Here is a 21,228-nt window from a genome sequence, read left to right on the forward strand (position 1 = left end):
ATATCATTTTTCATGACTTAAACAAAGCCTGGTAGCAATGCAGCGTTGCAGGACTTTTTCCAGTGTATCCAATGCTGGATTGAAATCATCTACGTATGGTGTAAAGTCATCCATGTATACTTCAAGTCCTTCATTTATTAAGTCTGAAAAAATGCTGAGGATAGCCCTTTGGAATGTGGCAGGATCATTGCATAAGCCAAAAGGTAGAACTCTGTAGGCAAATGTTCCCCAAGGACAAGTAAAAGTGGTTTTGTCTTGGTCTTCAGGGGCAATCTGAATCTGATTGTATCCACTGAAGCCATCTAGGAAAGAAAAGAATTTCTTTCCTGACAAAGTGTCTAATACTTGGTTGATGAATGGGAGAGGGAAGTGGTCTTTTTGTGTTGCTTTATTTAGTTCTTTTTAGTCCACACAAATTCTCCATTTCCCATTCTTTTTTGGTACCACCACAAGCGGAGAGACCCATTTACTATCGAAGATAGGATAGATGAAATTAACATCTAAAAGTCTTTGAAGTTCAGCTTTTACCACATCTTTTAGGTGAGGATTAAGTCTCCTTTGAGGCTGGTGAACAGGTCTCGCATCTTTTTCTATGTAAATGTGGTGTGTACATAATTGGGGGTCAATTCCTTTCATATCAGGGTAGTCCCATGCAAATGCTTCTTTATATTTCCTCAACAAATGGATGAGCTTCGTTTCTTGTTCGGAGGTGAGGTTGGCATTAATGTTTAAGGTTTTTCCTGGTTCAATTTCCACAATTTTACTATTTACAACAGAGATAACAGGTATTGTTTGATCATGTGTATCTTTAAGAGGATCTTCTTCTAATTCGTTATCGAATGCTGCCTCTGTCATGTGACACTGCGTGCGGGATCTGAGTTCAGTTTGACTAATAAATTTATTAATGGCATCGTCCTCTATCTGGTCTTTAAAATCAAGTGCCTGTTGTATAGTTAATGGAGATCTAATTTTATCTGTAAGGTATGATACAGGGTGCTTATTAGTTTTGATTATTGCGACACTTGGCTGTGCTGGAGGATATAAAGCTAAGTTCTTGATATTCGCTCCCCTCGTTATGGTCACATTTCCTTGTCGGCAGCCAATATAGGCATCGGCAGTTGCAAGCCAAGGTCTACCTAAAATCAATGGGTGTCCATCAAGTCGGCTTTTGGGATTTATTATCAGAAAATTGGTCGGATATTCCCAGGAGTCAACGGATACCATGACATCATGTAGTGTGCCCTCTCGCCTAACCACAGATCGGTCAGCCAGTTCTAGTAAGGTAGAGGTGGGTTCTACAGATGTAATGCCTAGCTTTTGGCAAGTATTAGTTGTTAAGATGTTGATTGCAGCTCCTAGATCAACTAAGGCATTGGGAAGGTTTGACCATAAATTTGTACGGTGACTATTGGATTTCCTGGGTCTTCGTATTTAATGGGTGTTTCTTTTCCTGATAATAAGTTAGATAGAGTGCCAACTACTTGGAATCTTGGATTGTTTGCCATATTCCTCCTTGGTTTCTTTACACACAATTCTTTGATAGTCTTTACATATATCAGAATGTCTTGAATGGCTTAGAGGAATGGAATTTTTATGTACAAATTTTGTAATTCTCCCAGAATGTAAAAATCAGGATATTGTGTAGGTCGAGGTATGATTAATCATTCTTGGAATGGGAGAGAGGATGTGGTTTCTTGGTTATGAGTTTGTTGTTTGTTCACATCCTGTTCTTATGAAAGGTTCTCTCTGGGTAACTGATTTTCAACATGGGCTGTCTTATCTCCATTCAGTTTCAATAATACATCCAGATCTTAGCTGAAGATCATTACACTCCCTCAGATCGGCTCCTATTTCTAATGTTTCTACTATTTGGAAAGATTGGATTGGTTTGTTATTTTGATTGGGTTGGGTTGGGTTGGGAGTTGCGGTCTCAGATTAGACTGGGGATTTTGTTATAAGGCTGATAGTGTAGGTTGAGGGAGCGGAATGATTCCTATTGGTTGATGCATCGGTCTCTGCCAGTTTGTCTGCCAGGCTAGACTTTTTGAAGTGGGGGGCGTCCATTGTGTTGGGTATGCATTACTTTGCCAATATGGTGGGGCATAGGGAAAATTCAACCAACTAGATTGGCTTGCCTGATTCAGCCACGGGGTTGATGAAGGAAACGACTGTGGTGACCAATTTGGAAATGGGGGTTGAGGTTGATTTTGCCACATATTATATTGTTGAGCATTATACTGTGGAGACTGAAAAGAATAAGTTGGGTCCGAAAACATACCAGACTGTCGCTGCTACCATTGACGGCGCTGGTTGAGCAGATACACCGGTTATGGCTCTTCTTGTGCTTCCTTATATACTGTTTTTAATCCGGGAAGTGAGGGACAACTTTCCGTAAGGTGATCTTTTGTGCAGATGGCGCATGTTTGGACTGCATCTAGTGGACACTCCTTATGGCTATGTTTCTTCCTGCATCGGGGGCAGAAGATTGCCAAATTCTTTTCTGCCTCCATTTGCTTCTGTTTGGCCTGCATAATATCAAGTTGTGTAGTTAGTGTCCCTAGTATATCAATTTTAAAATTTTCCAATAAATTCCAATTTCTGCACGCATTACTCCTTCTGTCGAAATTTTATTATCTCTTACAAACCAATCATATTTTGCCGATTTTAATCTTATGCTGCCTCTCGAGCTCCTGATACATAAATCAATAATGTGAGAAAAATTTTCTTGATAAATATCTCCTTTTCCCATAATGTTTAATGTTTCAATCCATTGTTCCTTCATGCCCCTAATTAATGTTGTTTTTAACACATTATCAGGTAAAGGTGGTGATGCATAAGGAGATCTTTGAAGATTATACTGAAAACGTTCCACATACTCCTCTAATGTTTCATTTGGTCTAGCTACCATCTGGAATATTTCGTGCTTCAGTTCTCTAGACTTGCAATAGTCCTGATATTTTTTTAGAAAATATTCTTTCATTTGATCCCAGTTGTTTATAACCCCGCCACCTAATCCTATAAACCATCTTAAGGCAGCCCCTTTTAATGTAGAGGGAAATAATTTCAGTTTCTGGGGGTCGGTGGTGTAATCATATGCCCTACACATCACTTCAAACTCAAATAGAAATGCATCCAGATCTTTTGATGTAAGACCATGGAATGTAGGGATATGTTGAAGAGGGATTGATTTCATAGGCGCACTTGCTGCAGTATCCACTATGGGGTATTGCAATGTAGAGGTTTGGGTGTTTGGCTGGTTTTGAGCCATTTGGTCGAATATATGCCAATAACCTTCTGGGATATCTAGGAGGGTATTCCTAGGTTGAGAGGGAATGGCTTTAACAGGAATGGTTTTGATAGTGCTTCCTTTACCTGGGATAATGATAGTGCCTAATGTCTGAGGAGATTGAATTTCTTGAAAAATGATTTTTGCAGCACTTCCCTTGTCTGGGCTATTTAATGGCTGAGTTGTCCCAAGAGGAGACCTCGGTTCCTTAGTTTCCCCTGTCTCTCCTCCTCCTTCACAAAGGTTGCTGAAATTCCCTTCTTGCAATAGTTCTGGAGTAGAATTTTCAATTTCTTGAAAGTCCTGCTCTTCAGTTTGACTATGCACCTCAACAAAGGCTACAGATGGTGATCCTGTGGCCTGAAGGGAACTAGTAGGCTGTCTAGAAATAACTTTTCTAGGTCCTACTGAAGGCTGAGATTCTTTTTCTTGAAGATTTCGTCTATGAAGGTTGATCGGCCAAGGGTCACCAGCCCCTTAGCTCTTTCTAGCTTGGGTAGAGGTTTGGAAATTTTTTCTGGCTTTTTCTGCTTAGTCATGCACACAAATCAACTGCTAGGTTCTATCCAAACAAAACAACAGTAAATCTGTAGGAAAGCGGGCAGGGGAGTAGGGATGTTACATGCTCCACACGTAGGTTCTTACCTTCCGTTTTTAAAATCCAATTCTTCCCTATCAGGTTCTTACACTACTCTGAAAAAGAACAAATGGCTACACTCTTTCCCCGGCAACGACGCCAAAATGTCAAGCTATAAAATGGGTTTCTTTCACCTCTAATTACCTCACATTAGTTTGTCAATCCAGGAATGTTTTGTTATTTCAAAGAGTGTCTCAGTCTGAGGCTATCATTTGCCAGAGTAATGCTAGTAGTATAGTGCTTAAAAATACAAGAGTAAACGGATGCTTGTTTATAGCAAACTACTTGGAAAGACTAAACCACACATTCAGAAAACTAAGCAATTTATTAGTCAAGGGTTCAGTAGCAGTAACTCATTGATCAGGTGCTCATGTACTAAGTGTCGTAAAATGCTCAAAATTTAAAGTGCTCAGAACTAGTTCAAAGTTGAATGACTGGAAAGTGCTCGTCTTCCCGATTTCGGCGCCGCAAACGGTTCGAAAAACGGTCGCCGTATGAGGAAGTTATGGCAAAAAGAAGAATTTGTCCATAACATTAGAAATTTTAATTTTTCAAAAAAAAATTAAAAAAGGATATTTCTATAGGAATATTCCAGGGAATATTCCCTTTGCACAGCCAATCAGAAGCTGCCACGTGGCCCCCAGATGACGTCAGTAAGAATGGGTTGGGTGGATGTATTTAAATTTTTTTTGGTCGGATGGGGAATCGAACCCCCGACCTATGGTCTATTAGCCAAACACTTTACCGTTACGCCACGTGGTCACTTGTTGGTTATGAGGCGGAGTTATTTGTTTAAAATCTTTAAAATTGCGTGGGGCGGAAACCAAAGGGGGCCAGCCCCCCTTTCATATGACCGTGACTGAGAACCGTGGGCCCAACCCAACCACCAGCGAATTTGGTGGACATGGCAAATTTGGCGGACCCGCCATAATTGGCAGAGCTATCTGGAGTTAACTAAAGTTAGCTGGAGTTTTTGTAGGGGCAACTGGCAGTTGGGAGTAAATGGCCATAACTTTGGCTAGGAAAGTCCGTTTTGGACGAATTTTTTTTATTTTTTTATTTTGGGTATTTTTGACCTTCTGAAGCCATTGGTGCAGGTCTTACAGCCATTTGAGGTCATTTGCAGAGGTTTTGGAGTCGTGAAAGTTCTAGGAGCCACCAGGGCCCAGTTTTGTGAAGACTGTATAGGGTTGCAGGTATCCATTGGAGGTGATCCAATAGTCAATCCTGAAGGAATCAAGTGTTCTGAATCCATTTTTACCATCTATTTCTCCTGTAGATGCTTCTATTCAGCTGTATTTTCAATTTGAGCATTTAATAAAAACAAGGACAAGCCCGGTTGGGAGCTTTGGACCCAGCAGACGTAGCCCTGGAGGGGGTGAACTGCTTTATCAACTTCTTTTGCATTTGTGGTTGATTTATTTTGCAGAACAAATTCATTTTAGTGTGTTAAACAGTAAAAGGAAATAACTTTGCTATGCTTAAATGGGTCATGAACAGCTGAAAATTTCATTTGTTTTCTTTCTGCAAGACATGGAAATCTTTTAAACATGTATAAGTCTGAATTGAATACCTTGCAAACAAATTTCAAGTAGTTTCAAATTCAGATCAAGTTGGTATCAGAGCTCAGGGTTTTGTGCAAAGATCTTCTAACTGTCTTGCAAGTATTGATGCTTACCAGGTTGAAACTTAAAAGAGGAGAAGGACAGTTGACTAGAGAACGAGAGAATCCTCAGTCAAGGAAGGGCAGAGAGCCATCACCTCCACCTTCAATTTCACCCTCAAGAGTCTTAGCAGAAGCTTCAAGGATGTCTGAACATGAAGGAGAAATTCCTATAGAGACAGATCCAAGAGAAGAAGAAAGAGTCTTCAGAAAGGCTTTCTTGGACCTCACTGAAATGGTGAGGATATTGTACCAAGAAAGGAATGAGAAATTGGCTGGAGAAGGGTCCAAACATCCACATGAAGGAGAGGGCTCTTCAGGAGGTAAGAAGGATGATGATCATTCCAAGAAAGGACATGGAGGAAATGGTGATCCACCACCCCCATCTTCACCTTCTTCCTCTTCATCCTCGTCTTCTTCTGTTCATAAGAATAGATCCTCTGGAAAAAGTCCTTTTTTGAAGCTTGATGTAAAATTCGAATTACCTATGTTTAATGGTGAAGTGAATGCAGAAAAGCTTGACAACTGGATTAGGCAGTTGGAAGTTTACTTGAGGATCCAGAATATGCATGATGATGCCACAAAGATTCAGTTGGCTTCTTTGAGAATGGATGGAGCAGCATTGGTCTGGTGGGAGGCCAAGACTAAAGAGGAGATCAAGAAATTTGGTAAGGTTACCTTAACATGGCCTGAATTTCTGTTAGCCATTAAAAAACAGTTTTATCCTCTTGCTCACATGCAGAAAGCCATCATGAATTGGCAAAATTTCAGACAACTTAAAGGTCAGAGTGTCCAAGACTACACCCAAGAATTCAGGAGAAGAGCTCTCTTGTTAGGGGTAGATTTACAGACCCAAGAGACCTTGCTGAAATACATCGGTGGCTTGCATAGCTACCTTAGACACACCATCTTGATGTTTAACCCTACTAGCCTGGACGAGGTTTGTGTCCAAGCTACCCATTTAGAGGCAAGGGGAAAAAACACATTTGAAGAGGGTAGAAACAAGCCCCCCAAAGGGAAAAACAAAGAGAAAACCTCCAAGGGAAAGAGAAAAAATAATGCATCTGTCAAACAGGAGAGTGAGAAAGTGATCTGTAAACACTGTTCTAAACCAGGCCATGAGGAGAAAAACTGTTGGAAATTACATCCTGAAAAAAGACCTCAATTTAACAAATCCAAAGGGAAACAGAAAACTGCTGCTACTACATCTACACCACAAGATTTAGGGGAAGATTCAGGTGATGAAACCAAAATTGCAGCCATGGGTTTGAAAAACTTGAAGGGAAAAGAAATTGAAACTCAAGCCAACACTAGTACCTCAAACTGCCATGTACAAGCTCCTAATGAGGAAGAAAGAATTGAACTGTTTCATGTGAGGGTGATTTCAAAACATACTAAAATTGACACACTTTTTGATAGTGGGTCACAAGCAAACCTTATATCAAAGGACTTGGTCAAGCAGCTTAAACTTGAGACCGTTCCACATCCAAAGCCATATCCACTTGGATGGATTTGCAAGGATGAAAATTTACAAGTTTCAAGAAAGTGCACATTGAGCTTTGCAATTATTGCACATTTTATTGACACAGTTGAACTTGATGTGGTACCTTTTGATATAGCAGGAATTGTTTTGGGAAGTCCTTACTTGTTTGACAGGAAAGCTATCTTTCATCGCCATGAAAACAAATATCATCTGTTCAAAGATGGTAAGGAGTTCATTGTTAGATCTCATCGCAAGAAGACAAATATAGCGATGGTGAATGCAGGACAGGTAAAAAGGATGGTCAATTCAAGTAAGAATTTTGTTCTTCTTATGATTAAGCCCAAGGTTGATGTGAATCATGAGTCATTTGACAATTGTGATCCAAAACTTAAATCAGATCTGTATGATGTAGTTGATGCATATCATGAGATGTTTCAGGAGCTAACAGGTTTGCCTCCTAAGAGGGAGATTCAGCATGAAATCCATTTGCATCCAGATTGTCCTCTTCCAAACATAGGCCTGTACCGCATGTCTATTATGGAGAATGCTGGAATAGAGAAGCAAATCAAGGACTTGTTGGACAAGGGTTTCATAAGGCCAAGTACTTTGCCATGTGGGTCACCGATTGTATTGATTCCAAAGAAAGATGGCACTTGGCGTATGTGTGTTGATTTCAGAGCCTTAAACAAGATAACGGTAAAGAATCGTTACCCACTCCCAAGGATAGATGATTTGCTAGACTAGCTGAAAGATGCTCGATATTTCACTAAGCTAGACTTGCGCAATGGATATCATCAAGTAAGAATTGAAGAAAGTGACATTTGGAAGACAGCCTTTAAAACCAAACAAGGACTCTCTGAGTGGCTTGTGATGCCGTTTGGTTTGTGCAATGCACCTGCAACTTTCATGCGGGTAATGGATGATGTCTTGTGTCCTTTTCTTGATGATTTCGTTATTGTCTACTTAGATGACATCTTAATTTTCAGCAAGTCTAGAGAAGATCATGTCATGCATGTTAGGAAAGTACTTGATGTTTTGAAGAAGAATCAGTTATTTCTTAAAATGTCAAAGTGTGAATTTGGAAAGACTTCTTTGGTTTATTTGGGACACATAGTAGGAGGATGTGCTTTGAGAATTGATCCTGCTAAGATTGAGGCTATTGTGAAGTGGCCTACTCCCAAATCCATAACAGAGGTAAGAAGTTTTTTGGGTGCAGCTCAATATTGGAGGAAGTTTATCTCTAACTTCTCTTCTATAGCAGCTCCTATGCATGCAGTGACAAGTGTGAAGCATGCTTTCCAATGGGGAGGCAAGTAGCAAAAAGCTTTCGAATCTTTGAAAGAGAAGATTAGTTCAGCTCCAGTCCTTGCATTACCAGATTTGAGACAGCCATTTGAGATACAAACTGATGCTAGTGATTATGCTATGGGTGCAGTTCTTCTACAGCATGGTAAGCCTATTGCTTTTCATTCTGAAACTTTTAATGGTGCTTTTGTAAATTATCCTACATATGATAAGGAGTTGTATGCGTTGGTACAAAGCGTCAAAAAGTGGAAACACTAATTGATGGGCAAAGAAACTGTTGTACATACCGACCATCAGCCCTTACAGTACTTGCAATCACAAAGCAAGTTACAACAGTCACGACACTTCAGATGGATGGGCTTCTTGCAACAGTTCCATTTTGTAATAAGGTACAAGAAAGGTACTTTGAATAAGGTTGCTGATATGCTTTCAAGGCCTATTATTGGTGCTGTTACTTTACTTAAGAATGATTCCATTGTACATGATAGTTACATAGAACAATATGCATCTGATGATGACTTTAAAGATGTGTATGCTAACTTGAGTAAAGGGAATCATGTAGAGGAAAATGACTATCACATGCATAACAATTTGCTGTTTCATTTGGGAAAGTTGTGTATACCACAGGGGGAGAGGATAAATGTCATAAGAAAAGCTCATTCTTCTCTTATTGCTGGCCATTTTGGTGTGAGCAAAACAGTTGCACATCTACAGAGGTATTTCTATTGGCCTCGCATGGTAGATTCTGTTTCAAGGTTCATAAGAGGTTGTTCATTATGTGCTACAAGCAAGCCTAGCAATAGGAAGCTTGGTTTGTATACTCCTTTTCCAGTACCTTCTAGACCATGGGAGAGCATCTCTATGGATTTTGTAGGAGGTTTGCCAAAATCTAGAAAGCAACATGATTATTTATATGTAGTAGTTGATCATTTCAACAAAATGTGTATACTTATGCCTTGTAAGAAAACTATAACTGCTGAATTATTTTTTCATCATGTATGGATTCACTTTGGTTTGCCTACTTCCATTATTAGTGACAGGGATTCCAGATTTGTGGGGAGTTTTTGGTCCAACCTATGGGAGATGATGGACACAAAGTTGAAGAAAAGTACTGCTTTCCATCCGCAAACAGATGGACAAACCGAAGTTGTGAATAGAACCATTGTGAACCTCTTGAGAGGTTATTGCAGCAAGCATCCCAAGCTTTGGGATGAACATTTGCACTACATACAACATGCTTACAACCGTGCCAAGCACTCTTCCACAAACACCTCACCGTTTGAAGCTTGTTTTGGTTACTTGCCAAAATTACCTCTTGATTTCATTCTTGAGAAAGATGTTGCCATTGAGGGACATAGTGATATTGACAAAGCTCGTTCTTTCGTTGAAAGAATTCAGCAAATACATCAGCAAATTCAAGAACAGCTTGAGAAGAGTCAAGGCAAGTACAAGGAAAGACACGACAAGCATAGAGTCGATCACAAGTTTCAAGAAGGGGATGAGGTATGGCTGTACATTAGTAAGGAAAGGATGCAAGGAGAAGGTAAAAAGCTGAAGCCTATTCGTTATGGTCCATTCAAAATCCTCAAGAAGGTTGGAAATAATGCTTTTCAATTAGATTTGCCTTCCTACATGCAAATGTATTCTATTGTCAATGCGAAGAACTTACGTTTGTATGAACCTCCTTTGATTGCTGATCATGAAAGTGATGTTCAACTGCCATCTATAGAAGATTTCTCGCCAGAATTCTTAGATGAGCTGAAAGAAGATACAATCCTTGACAGAAGGACACGCACTTCAAGGAGGGGCAGTGTAGATTATGTTCGGGTTGGTTTCAAAGGCAGCAAACCGAACAAGGCAAAGTGGATGGAGGTGGACAGAGTGAGGGAGCTGTACCCTCACCTCTTTAACAGGTGGTTGAAGGCTTTTGGGGTCCAAAAGCTTCCCAATGGGGAGGCGTGATCAGGTGCTCATGTCCTAAGTGTCGTAAAATGCTCAAAATTTAAAGTGCTCAGAACTGGTTCAATGTTGAACGACTGGAAAGTGCTCGTATTCTTGATTCCGGCACCGCAAACGGTTCGAAAAACGGTCGCCGTATGAGGAAGTTATGGAAAAAGGAAGAATTTGTCCATAACATTAGAAATTTTAATTTTTCATAAAAAAAAATAAAAAAGGAATATTCCATAGAATATTCCAGGGAATATTCCCTTTGCATAGCCAAGGCCGGAGGCCGCCACGTGGCCCCCAGATGACGTCAGCAAGAATGGGTTGGGCGGATGTATTTAAATTTTTTTTGATCGGATGGGGGATCGAACCCCCGACCTATGGTCTATTAGCCAAACACTTTACCGTTACGCCACGTGGTCACTTGTTGGTTATGAGGCAGAGTTATTTGTTTAAAAGCTTTAAAATTGTGTGGGGCGGAAACCAAAGGGGGCCAGCCCCCCTTTCATATGACCGTGACCGAGAACTGTGGGCCCAACCCAACCACCAGTGAATTTGGCGGAAATTTTGGCGGACATGGCGAATTTGGCAGACCCTCCATAATTGGCGGAGCTATCTGGAGTTAACTAAAGTTAGCTGGAGTTTTTGTAGGGGCAGCTGGGAGTTGGGAGTAAATGGCCATAACTTTGGCTAGGAAAGTCCGTTTTGGACGATTTTTTTTTTTATTTTGGTTATTTTCGACCTTCTGAAGCCATTGGTGCAGGTCTTACAGCCATCTGAGGTCATTTTCAGAGGTTTTGGAGCCGTGAAAGTTCTAGGAGCCACTAGGGCCCAGTTTTGTGAAGACTGTATAGGGTTGCAGGTATCCATTGGAGGTGATCCAATAGTCAATCTTGAAGGATTCAAGTGTTTTGAATCCATTTTTACCATATTTTTCTCCTGTAGATGCTTCTATTCAGCTGTATTTTCAATTTGAGCATTTAATAAAAATAAGGACAAGCCCGGTTGGGAGCTTTGGACCCAGCAGACGTAGCCCTGGAGGGGGTGAACTACTTTATCAAATTCTTTTGCATTTGTGGTTGATTTATTTTGCAGAACAAATTCGTTTTAGTGTGTTAAACAATAAAAGGAAATAACTCTGCTATGCTTAAATGGGTCATGAACAGCTGAAAATTTCATTTGTTTTCTTTCTGCAAGACATGGAAATCTTTTAAACATGTATAAGTCTGAATTGAATACCTTGCAAACAAATTTCAAGTAGTTTCAAATTCAGATCACTCATCCCTTTGTAAACTGATGAAACTCAAGGAAATCAGAGAACAGATCATCGACCTGGGAACGGGACAGTAAATGTCAATGCTCACTACAGCCTTAGATCATTCTTCACACAAAAATAACAAATGACAGGAAATGGAACAGCATATAAGAAATGGAACAGTAAATAAGAAATAGAACAACAAACCTAAAATGGAACAACAAACAGGAAACTGTAACATCAATTAAGCCTAATAAGCAGTAACACCTTAGTCTACAAGATCAAATGCAATAATCGTGTCCTACAGGAATCAAATGGAAATCCTTCACTTTTAAGGGCGAATTGAACAACACACAAATATGGAACAACACTAATTAATGATGGATTATGGAACAACGCTTGAAAACCACACATACATGCACACGACACACCTTAATAGTAATCTAATCTTAGTAATCCAGTTATCAATCTCAGTTATAAAGAATACGACTATATTTTAGAATGGAACAACAATGTCTATAGATTCAACAATCGCAAAGACATAATCACTAAGATGAATTCTGTAATACCAATGAAATAAGTGTACACACAGATACTCTGTAATTGAACAGCAACAGTACTATGTAAAGACCCGCGATATTATATTAGCGCTTAAAGGAACAGTAATACATTGCAGAGTTAATACAATGGTTCGGTCTTCAGAAACTTCAATAAATCAAACATAACAGAGCGTGTGATGTAAACTAATATAACATGTCAGATTACCGAATAACATTGATAAGAAAACCATGCATAAATCAAAAGTAATGGTATAGGAGCAAGTGTCCTCTAGGGCCGGGACCTTAGCCTCCAGGGGTACACTACTTGAAGTTATTCCAGACTCAGAGGTGAAATAGCAACCAAGTTTATATTAATGCATAAGGCAGGATTACAATAGATCAGTTCTCAACGAGACTCGATGATCAAAGTTTCAATCTTAAGAGAAATTACATAAAAACATAATCGACTCCTCGGGCTAATAGTGTTGCCCCTTTTTTATAATGGTGAAGGCAGAGATGTCTAGGTGAAAAAATAGTTAAAGAAGTGATCCCTTCGCCGAACCGTTAGTCCTCCATTATCTCTTTTCTTTCTTGCATCGAGCCGATCTCTCCATTTCCTTTCCAGGGCTGATACGCTTCAATTTGGTTTGCCTTATTTGCATACAGTTCCCCGTCAAAGGGACAATGGTTAACCTGGCCTTGTCCTTTCCCTTGGAACGACAGTCTTTCATTTTTCCTTCTTCCTGCATAAGAAAATGACAATTGTCAGTGTTTTCGTTTTGCACATTAATCTCACAGATTTTATTACAATTCCTTATGATTTACCTAGTTCATGATGCAAAAGGTTTGTAAGTTCTAATGAAAAGATGCTGAAATAATTACCAAAAACATACCTTCTTTAGTACTCCACAACATCATTTATGCTTTCAGGGGTAATAATGATTTTTTCCTCAAAGAATTGGATGGTGCAGAAGTAGAAGGAGGACCAGTTAATGGTTGAATTCTTAAACACTACACAGATCCCAGTCGCGGATTTCACTAATTACTTGTATATATTTCATTCTTCAAAAGTTTAGTGTTGATTGGATGGTAATTTTGGAGTTGAAGCCCAAAGAGAAGGCCCTAAGCTTCAAAAGTTTCACTATCATAAATATCAATAATGCAGCAAAGTAAAAGGAAAAATTTGCAGAGTAAAATCACAATAATTAAGAAGGCCATTGATCTACTAGTTCTTGACATTTCACCAGGAAATGCCATCCCCAAGTGGAGCCATTGTTATGTTCCTATACCAATAGGAGTCATAATTTTGAATGGCTGAGGTCAAAACTGTAATATGCACATACCTTTGTTTTCTACAAATGTTTTCCATATTCAAAAAAAAAAAATGTAAAGAGGGTATGTCCTAAAAGAAAAATCAAAGGACAAAAAAGAATAAAAAAGGTCAAAAAAGATGAAAAATGAACCCCAAAAAAGAAAAAGACCATGAAAGTGTGCAAGTCAAAATGCCACTACTATTTACTTTTGATGCAGAATAAAAGATTGTGTGCAGCTTGTTACCTTTGCCATAATCCATGGATGGTCAAAATGTTTAAACTTGGCTATTTCATGTTTTCAATTTTATGCTTAGATATAGAGAATAAAATTTGACCAAACTGTTTAATCTTGGCAGATAAGTAGATAGGTAGAGTAAATAAAAGGAGCTCAACTATTTAATCTGAGCCCTTGGATGTAATAAGTTTAGACTTAGATAGATTAATTTTGTAAAAGAAAAGAACAAGTTTTTGATAAAGGGTTTGCCAGCTTAAGTGCACCCTAATAAAGAGAAGTAAAAATGGTAGGATGAGTAGATGGGTAAGTAGTTGAATGGTTGCAAAATTGTGATGATTGATTAGATAAGATCATATTATTCACCTTCATCATCAAATTTCTAAGTATGGATGAAAATTGAGAATTTACCAAAGTACATAAAGTCAATTGATTAACCTCCCTCATTCATTACATTTTCCACTTAACTAATTTCCAAGAAAAGTCTTAAAGTACCTAAAATCTTAAGTTAAAGGGGCTCAGAGCATTTCTCTGACTTCTGGAGGGACTGGATCCTCGGCCCAATAACTTATAGGTCCTAAGTACTAAAAGTCCCCTCATAAACATTCACCCCCTTCAAATTTCACTCATATTCCCAAATAAACTCACTTTCCCCTAATAAACCCCTTTTCCTAAGGTTTAAATATTATTTTTCCCAAGGAAAAGCCATTACCATCCACGTAAAAATTCCTTTTTCACAAAAACCCACAATATACATTTAGCCTAAGTTTTTATGTTTTTTATGTGAAAAGAAAAAAAAAATTGCAAAGAATTCATTTTACACTTAGCACTAAAACATTATCCGCCTCCATTCATATTAACTTTTAACTTTATTTATATATTAACTCCCGAGAAAATAACCCTTTTTCCCTTATGTATTTATTAAAATCCCTTAATATTAATATCCCGCATCGAAGTTTGAAACATAAACTTTATAATAGACCCCTTTCCTGATAAAGATATTAATTAACCAATCTGCGGTTAATTAGTAATCGACCTCCGCCAATGAAATCACCCCGACGCCCTTAATCCACCATAATCCATGATTAATTAAAACCCGCTGCATTTAAAACCCCCCAGGCCCCTCCATTAAACCTCATGTCAAAACCCCGCTCCAATCACCTTACGATTAAGCCCCATTTGATCCAACAATTGATGATCATATCGGGTGGCCTCTGAAGGCCGACCTTTACCTTCCCGATATTGGTGGTTTCACTTTTCACCCCACTGCTACGTGGTGCTGGATGAGTGGCATCCGACGGCATCCCCCCAAAACCACTACAGCCCAAAAGCAGTGGGATCTAAACCTGCTTAATGCCAAACGCACTTTCCCATGTACCCACCAAAACAGTTGACTTTGCAAATAAAACTAAAAAGATCATTGTTTTTAGTTTTATCGTGAAAAAGACTGCTCAGACCTCCATGCAAGCTCCAGAGTACGTGCAACCTTCAACCCCCGTCCAACTGCCAACCTGCTGAAGCTGCTGAACTTCTAGACCACTCCTCAGTCATGTACACCTCCTACAAACTGTGCACAATCACCCTTCAACCTGTTCAGAGCCAAAACTAGGTATTTACCCAAAATCACTGAGAAACCCTGTTTAATTCCCAAACCTGTTACTCAATTGCTTTAAGTTGTTAAGTAATTAAGTAAAACAATTGCCCAACCATCCTAAACTACTCTGAACTGAACCAATTTTCCTGCAATTTGACTAAAAACCTTTCGCCCCCGTCCTTGAATCCACAAGAACCAAGGATGGCTTCTCCAGTTGCATTGAATGTGCTACCAATTTCTACTCCCCACAGGGACTTAGACCATCTCCCTTTGGCAAACAAAAACTTTCAAATCAAAGACACCTTTATCCAAGAATCCCCACTAAAGCTATACTGCAGGTACAGAGACCAGTACTTAAACCACACAGGCAAAATAGGTCTTTGGGAATCAGGTTTGCCCAAGTACCAATTCCCTAGAGTTCATATCTTCCCCGAAATTGTCCACTATTTCCATATGAACTACAGTCCCAACCAAACAGTAGTGATGACTCTTGACCATACTGTATTATTTACCATCACTGTTGAATCCATCAATGTAATGTTGCAGTTGCAACCAGGCCAAAACCTGACCCCCCTTTCTGTTGGAGACCTGCTTAACAGATTCCCTACAATCACCTCCATCAAACTTGCTCAGTTATTTCAGAACTTCATTAGGGAAGAACAATACATTCCAAAGGACCCTCCCCCATACATGTGGACCATATTCTCTAAACTTGGTCGAGACATCATAGAAATGATATCTAGTGTGTTAGGCCAGACTACAAGTGAATTTGTTGATGAGATTGTTATAGCCTTCATGTCCATTTACACTCCTAGACAACCCCCTACTATCATGTTTGACTATGCTAAGTTCATTGCAGATAAGATGCATGATCAATTCATGATAATGGACAATGAAAGAGTATTCAAATATTCATCAGTTTTATGACATCTTTTCCTTTACTATCAAGCTGATAAATTCCCATTTCCACTTCAAAAGCTTGATACTAGAGGCAACCCTACATCAGTAGTCTTTTGGACCCCATTAATCCACCAATATGACTCTCCATATACTTATACAGATTTCATAGATCCTTTTGTTCACCCAGTGGCAACTATGTTGTTAGGAAGTCCTCCCCCTAGAACCAGTGCAGATATCAGGAGGGTCCTATAGTTTTCCAAATAATACAGAGTGGGAGATTGGTACTTGTACCAAAATCACACTGAAATCAGAATATATGGCTGTGAGTTAGCAGCCTACAAACTACCAAGTTACCTCCCCATGAGATTGTTTACTCTAGAGTACTACAGGCAAATGATTAATTCAGATGAGGTACATTTTGTAAAGGCCAAGAAGAAAGCTCAACTCATAATAAAAGACCAGCTTGGCCCCTTTATATGCAACAGTAGAGAAGCTGGAAAGGAAGTAGTAGAAATCCTTCAAAGGCTGAAACTGAAACAAAGCTTCATATGGAGATATGACCGTTTCGATTTCATATGCAATAGAAGACAAAATAACAAGTTATCTCCCTATATCCACCATAGAATTCCTGAAATATAACAATATGCAAATCAACTAGAATGGGTGGAGAACACTTTAGTATACCGAGATAGAACACAAGTTGTCAATAATGTGTTGATTGATCTAGAAAGAATACTTGATGAAGATTCCTTTGTACAGGTGCTAGGAGAATCCCAATACCAAAGGGAAACACAGGAACACAGTAAGCAACTAGCAGAAGAAGGACCTCAAGAGCAAGAAGAATCAGAGCAACCAGACATATCAAAGGAATTGGCTCAGCCAAAACACATCATGAGTACTCCTCCTATTGTACAAACTCCTCTAAATGAGGAGAAGAATCACAAAAAGAGATAGAGAGGAGGCTACTCCTTCCAGCAGACTTGTTGCACAGACTTATGTCAGGAGGCAAATGTTAAATCCTTTTTCAGAACAAGAGTTTACAGAAGAAATAGCTGGAGCCATACGTACAAAAAGAGCAGAGAGCAGACAGACCACTCCCTCTGGAGGTACACAAGAACCTTCCACTACACAGGCTCAAATGCTGGAAAGACAACAAAGCATGGAAATATCCTCATTCAGGGCTCCAATTTGCCAGGACCAGGACATTAGAGAGAAATACAAAGAAATAAAGGCCAGAAATGAAAGATTGAAGGCCCAAAGATATGCACAATACCTTAAAATGGCTCACACTAATCAAACAAGGCTAATGTCAGCCTTTGATGTAAAAGAAGGTAAGATGCAAATGACTTTCATGAAGCCTACCACACAGCAGCCTAGGTCTATAGCAGATTACTTGAAGACATATTTTGAGGTGTTGGTGAAGGATATACATCGTATCAACCAAATAGAGTTACAAAAATAGACCGGGGAAATGCTCTATTCCACATTGACCAGCAAGGCCATTGTAGCACATCAGCTCCAAAATTTGTTGAATAATATATTAGTGCAATTCCAATTAGAAAATGCCTCTTCACAGGCCAAGGATACCAGGATAAAGTCCTTAGATGACTTAATCATAGAGTTAGGGCATGATCTCATGTAAAGGTTGCAGAAAATCTAATCAAAAAGAAAAATGATGACACAGCTGCATTGAAAAAGAAACTCAAAATTCCTCCTCTACATCATCCACAAACAACTGAAGTATTAGAAACTCGGAAGGAAGAGGAGCTTATGGACTTAGTCCTTAAGCTGGATGATCAATTAAAGGAAACTGAGAAAGAGCTAGACAAATTGATTCAGTCTAAACAGAATGAGTTGGCCACCACTCCACAGACTATCATTCCTATAGTCTCTACAATAGTGCCCTCCAAATTGGCTGCTTCCTTAGCGCCAACAGTTCCACCAGCTACAACTATGCTAGTCACAGGTACATCTACAAGCACAAGTATATCCACAAAAAAGACAAATGAAATGGTAAAATCCATGGAGGAAATTACCATCCAGGCTACCGAGCTTAAAAAGCTTAGAGAAAAAGTGTCATGTTTGGAAACTGATTGCAAACTTGCACACATACAACAGAAGGAAGAAGCTCAAAATAGTTAGAGAATGGGAGAAAGGATAAAAGTCCTTGAAAAAGATTTGACATTGCAACAACCATTAGGAGATATAAAGGAAATTCTATGCGCCAACATCATTGACTCTGTCAATGATGTTTGGCCATCAATCCAAGTAATTTTTAAGCAGACTGAACTGGTGAAAGTGGCCACTGAAGCAATTCACAAGTTAAGAGACGAGCTGGGAGACAAGCTTGAAGAGGCCAACCAACTGATAACACTCTTGAACAACAAGAACAGGTATCAGTTGGATGAACTGGGCATAGAAGACAGGATGGGGAACATCATAGAAATCAAGAAGATTCTTACCAAAAGGAACCTTATGCTCAATCTTGAGAAAAGATGCCCAAGCATCCAAGCTGATATTGATAGATTTATGAAAAAGTTTAGTATTTTGAGCGAAAAAGGACTCCCCAGTCCTATGGTCATCCATGACAATATTATGACCCAAGATGACTACGTTGAAAGACTAAACAAGTTGGCCAATAGCCAAGCTAGTACTTCAGGGGTAAAAGCTCTGCCCACGGGAAAGGTATTATATGATAATCTGGAAAATCTGTTTTTCCTAGAGCATGAGATAAAGCACCTATTCATCAACAAGCCAAATTTTTTCAAGTACACCGAAGCTGATGAGATATATAGAAAAATGCTAAAGATGAAATTACTTGAAGGTGAATAGTAGATGAAATTAACAGATTTACTATAAAGTTATTGCAGTAAATATATATGGCGGTGAGGTAAAACACATGAAACAGAGTCAAAGTGTAGAAGGTAAAGAGTATCAATAGATTGAAGACATAAAGTGATTCCAGCACACAGGTATCAAGAAACTGAAAGAACCAAATCTGAATTACAACAGCCAGCACAATCACAATAAAAGGGACAGCAAGAAGGCAATTTTCCCTCTGTCTCTATCTTTATGCTTGAAGATATTTTTGATTTCCTAGAATAATTCTCATATTGTTATGAGATATTTTGTAACATTTTTTGTATAAATACTTCACATTTTGAAGTAATTAGGGTGGATTAAAAGACATTTCTATAGACATTTTATATCAAGCTAAGGAGCTATTGTATTCAAAACTAGACTGGCTTGCTGGGTCATGAAATAAAGCTAAAGACATTTCACAGGATTCTTGTGCATATTGGAAACCAACTAAGTATTATACCTACATGTTTATTACTGTTTTCTCGTCATGTTATAAATATTCACGTGTTTTCTCTATGAAATCTGAATAGTAAACAAAGAATGATATTTTAAAATTATCTTTTGATGCTCTCTGTCTTGAATGTTTACTTTCTCATTGTTTTCTACTAAACTATCTTGGTTTGGGAATTCTTAATTGCTCCCTTACTTCCGTATTTCCCCCCTTAGGTCCATAGTAAATGATTCTTAGTTGCCCTTTGATACTGATCTCCTTCTGTTCTTCATCTTGATCCTGGTTTAAGAATTCTTCATTGCCCTTTTACCCTGGTTAGGACTACCTCATCCATCTGAACCTGCAGATTTTCTTTAGCTGTGCTAGCCTGCCCTATGAACTCCTCCTTTAATAATTGATCTACTCCAGTTAAGCCAGTTTTTGATTGACTCCATAGCCCAATGACATGAATACTTCCTCTACCCATCTATTTCCCTTAATTCCACCACCCAATCAAAACCAAAACATCATGAGCACTAAGAACTAGCCTAATATCCCACCCAAAAAAAATTTAAATTATAAAGAGAGAGCCCTCTCTTGACTTAGGTTGGCTAGAACCCGAGTCTAAAAAATTAGGTTTGTGGTTACCTTAGATTATTCCTTCTTTTATAACTTCTAGGGAAGACTTCTGAGTGATAACAACTTCCACTGAAGGAAGTACGTTTGAAGATCCAAAAAAGTACATGAAACTTGTTGGAAGTTTGAATTTTTGAACTACTACTTGACTTGAGATGGCTTTTGCTATAGAGATACTTTCTAGGTTCATGCATCAACCATGTGAAGGTCATTGGAATACAATAAAGAGAGTGCTCAAGTATTTGAAAGGCACTCGAACATATGACATCAAATATTCAAAAGTTGTATATTTCAATCTCACCAACTATTCATATTTTAATTTTGTTGGAGATAAGGAGAATGAGGTCTCTATTTCTGGTTATTTGATGAATCTTGGATAAATAACTGCCATTTGGAGATCATGTGAGAAATTTGTTCCTATTGATTCTGCCACTGAAGCTGAATATGTTGCAATAGTTGGAGCCACAAAACAATCATTTGGCTTCACAAAATACTTGAAGACTTGCAAGAGAAACAAAGGGCTTCAACTCCTCTATTTGTTGATAATTCCTTTGCAATTCGGTTGGCCAATAATCCTAAGTTTCATGATCGAAACAAGCATATTAATACCAAATATAACTTGATTTGACATTATGTAGAGGCTAAATTTATTCATCTGACACATTATCCTACTTCAAAGAAGATCGCAGATATATTTACCAAATCACTTGGACGTGAAAAGTTTGAAAAGTTCATAATGTTACTCGGCATATCAGATGTCCCTTCAGATTAAGGGGAGAATGTTAACTAATCCTTTGGGATTATGTTTGTAAAATAGTAATTAACTTTTATTTTTTAGTTTTTAATTTCCATCAATAATTTATCGAGACAATTCTATCTCGAACCTACCTTACACTTGTATAAATGAAGTTATCATCATGAATGCAATCAATTTTCCATTGTGGAGTTTATTCACAGGCAAGCCTATATTTGGGACCATTATATCTCTCTATATCTATGACATATTCTCTCCTCAAGTGAAATTTAATGAGCATTAGAAATTTGGCACATGGAATGAAGAGTTAAGCTTGTGATCACATGTTTAGGTCACATGATAGCTAAAATTTTCTAAGAACTAAGCCGATAGGCATTAGTATATTTAATTGATGA

The sequence above is a fragment of the Pinus tabuliformis genome, chromosome 4_2 (genome assembly GCF_031772625.1).
Source record: "Pinus tabuliformis cultivar Carrire ecotype Pingquan chromosome 4_2, CPIR1, whole genome shotgun sequence".
Classification (NCBI taxonomy): domain Eukaryota; kingdom Viridiplantae; phylum Streptophyta; class Pinopsida; order Pinales; family Pinaceae; genus Pinus; species Pinus tabuliformis.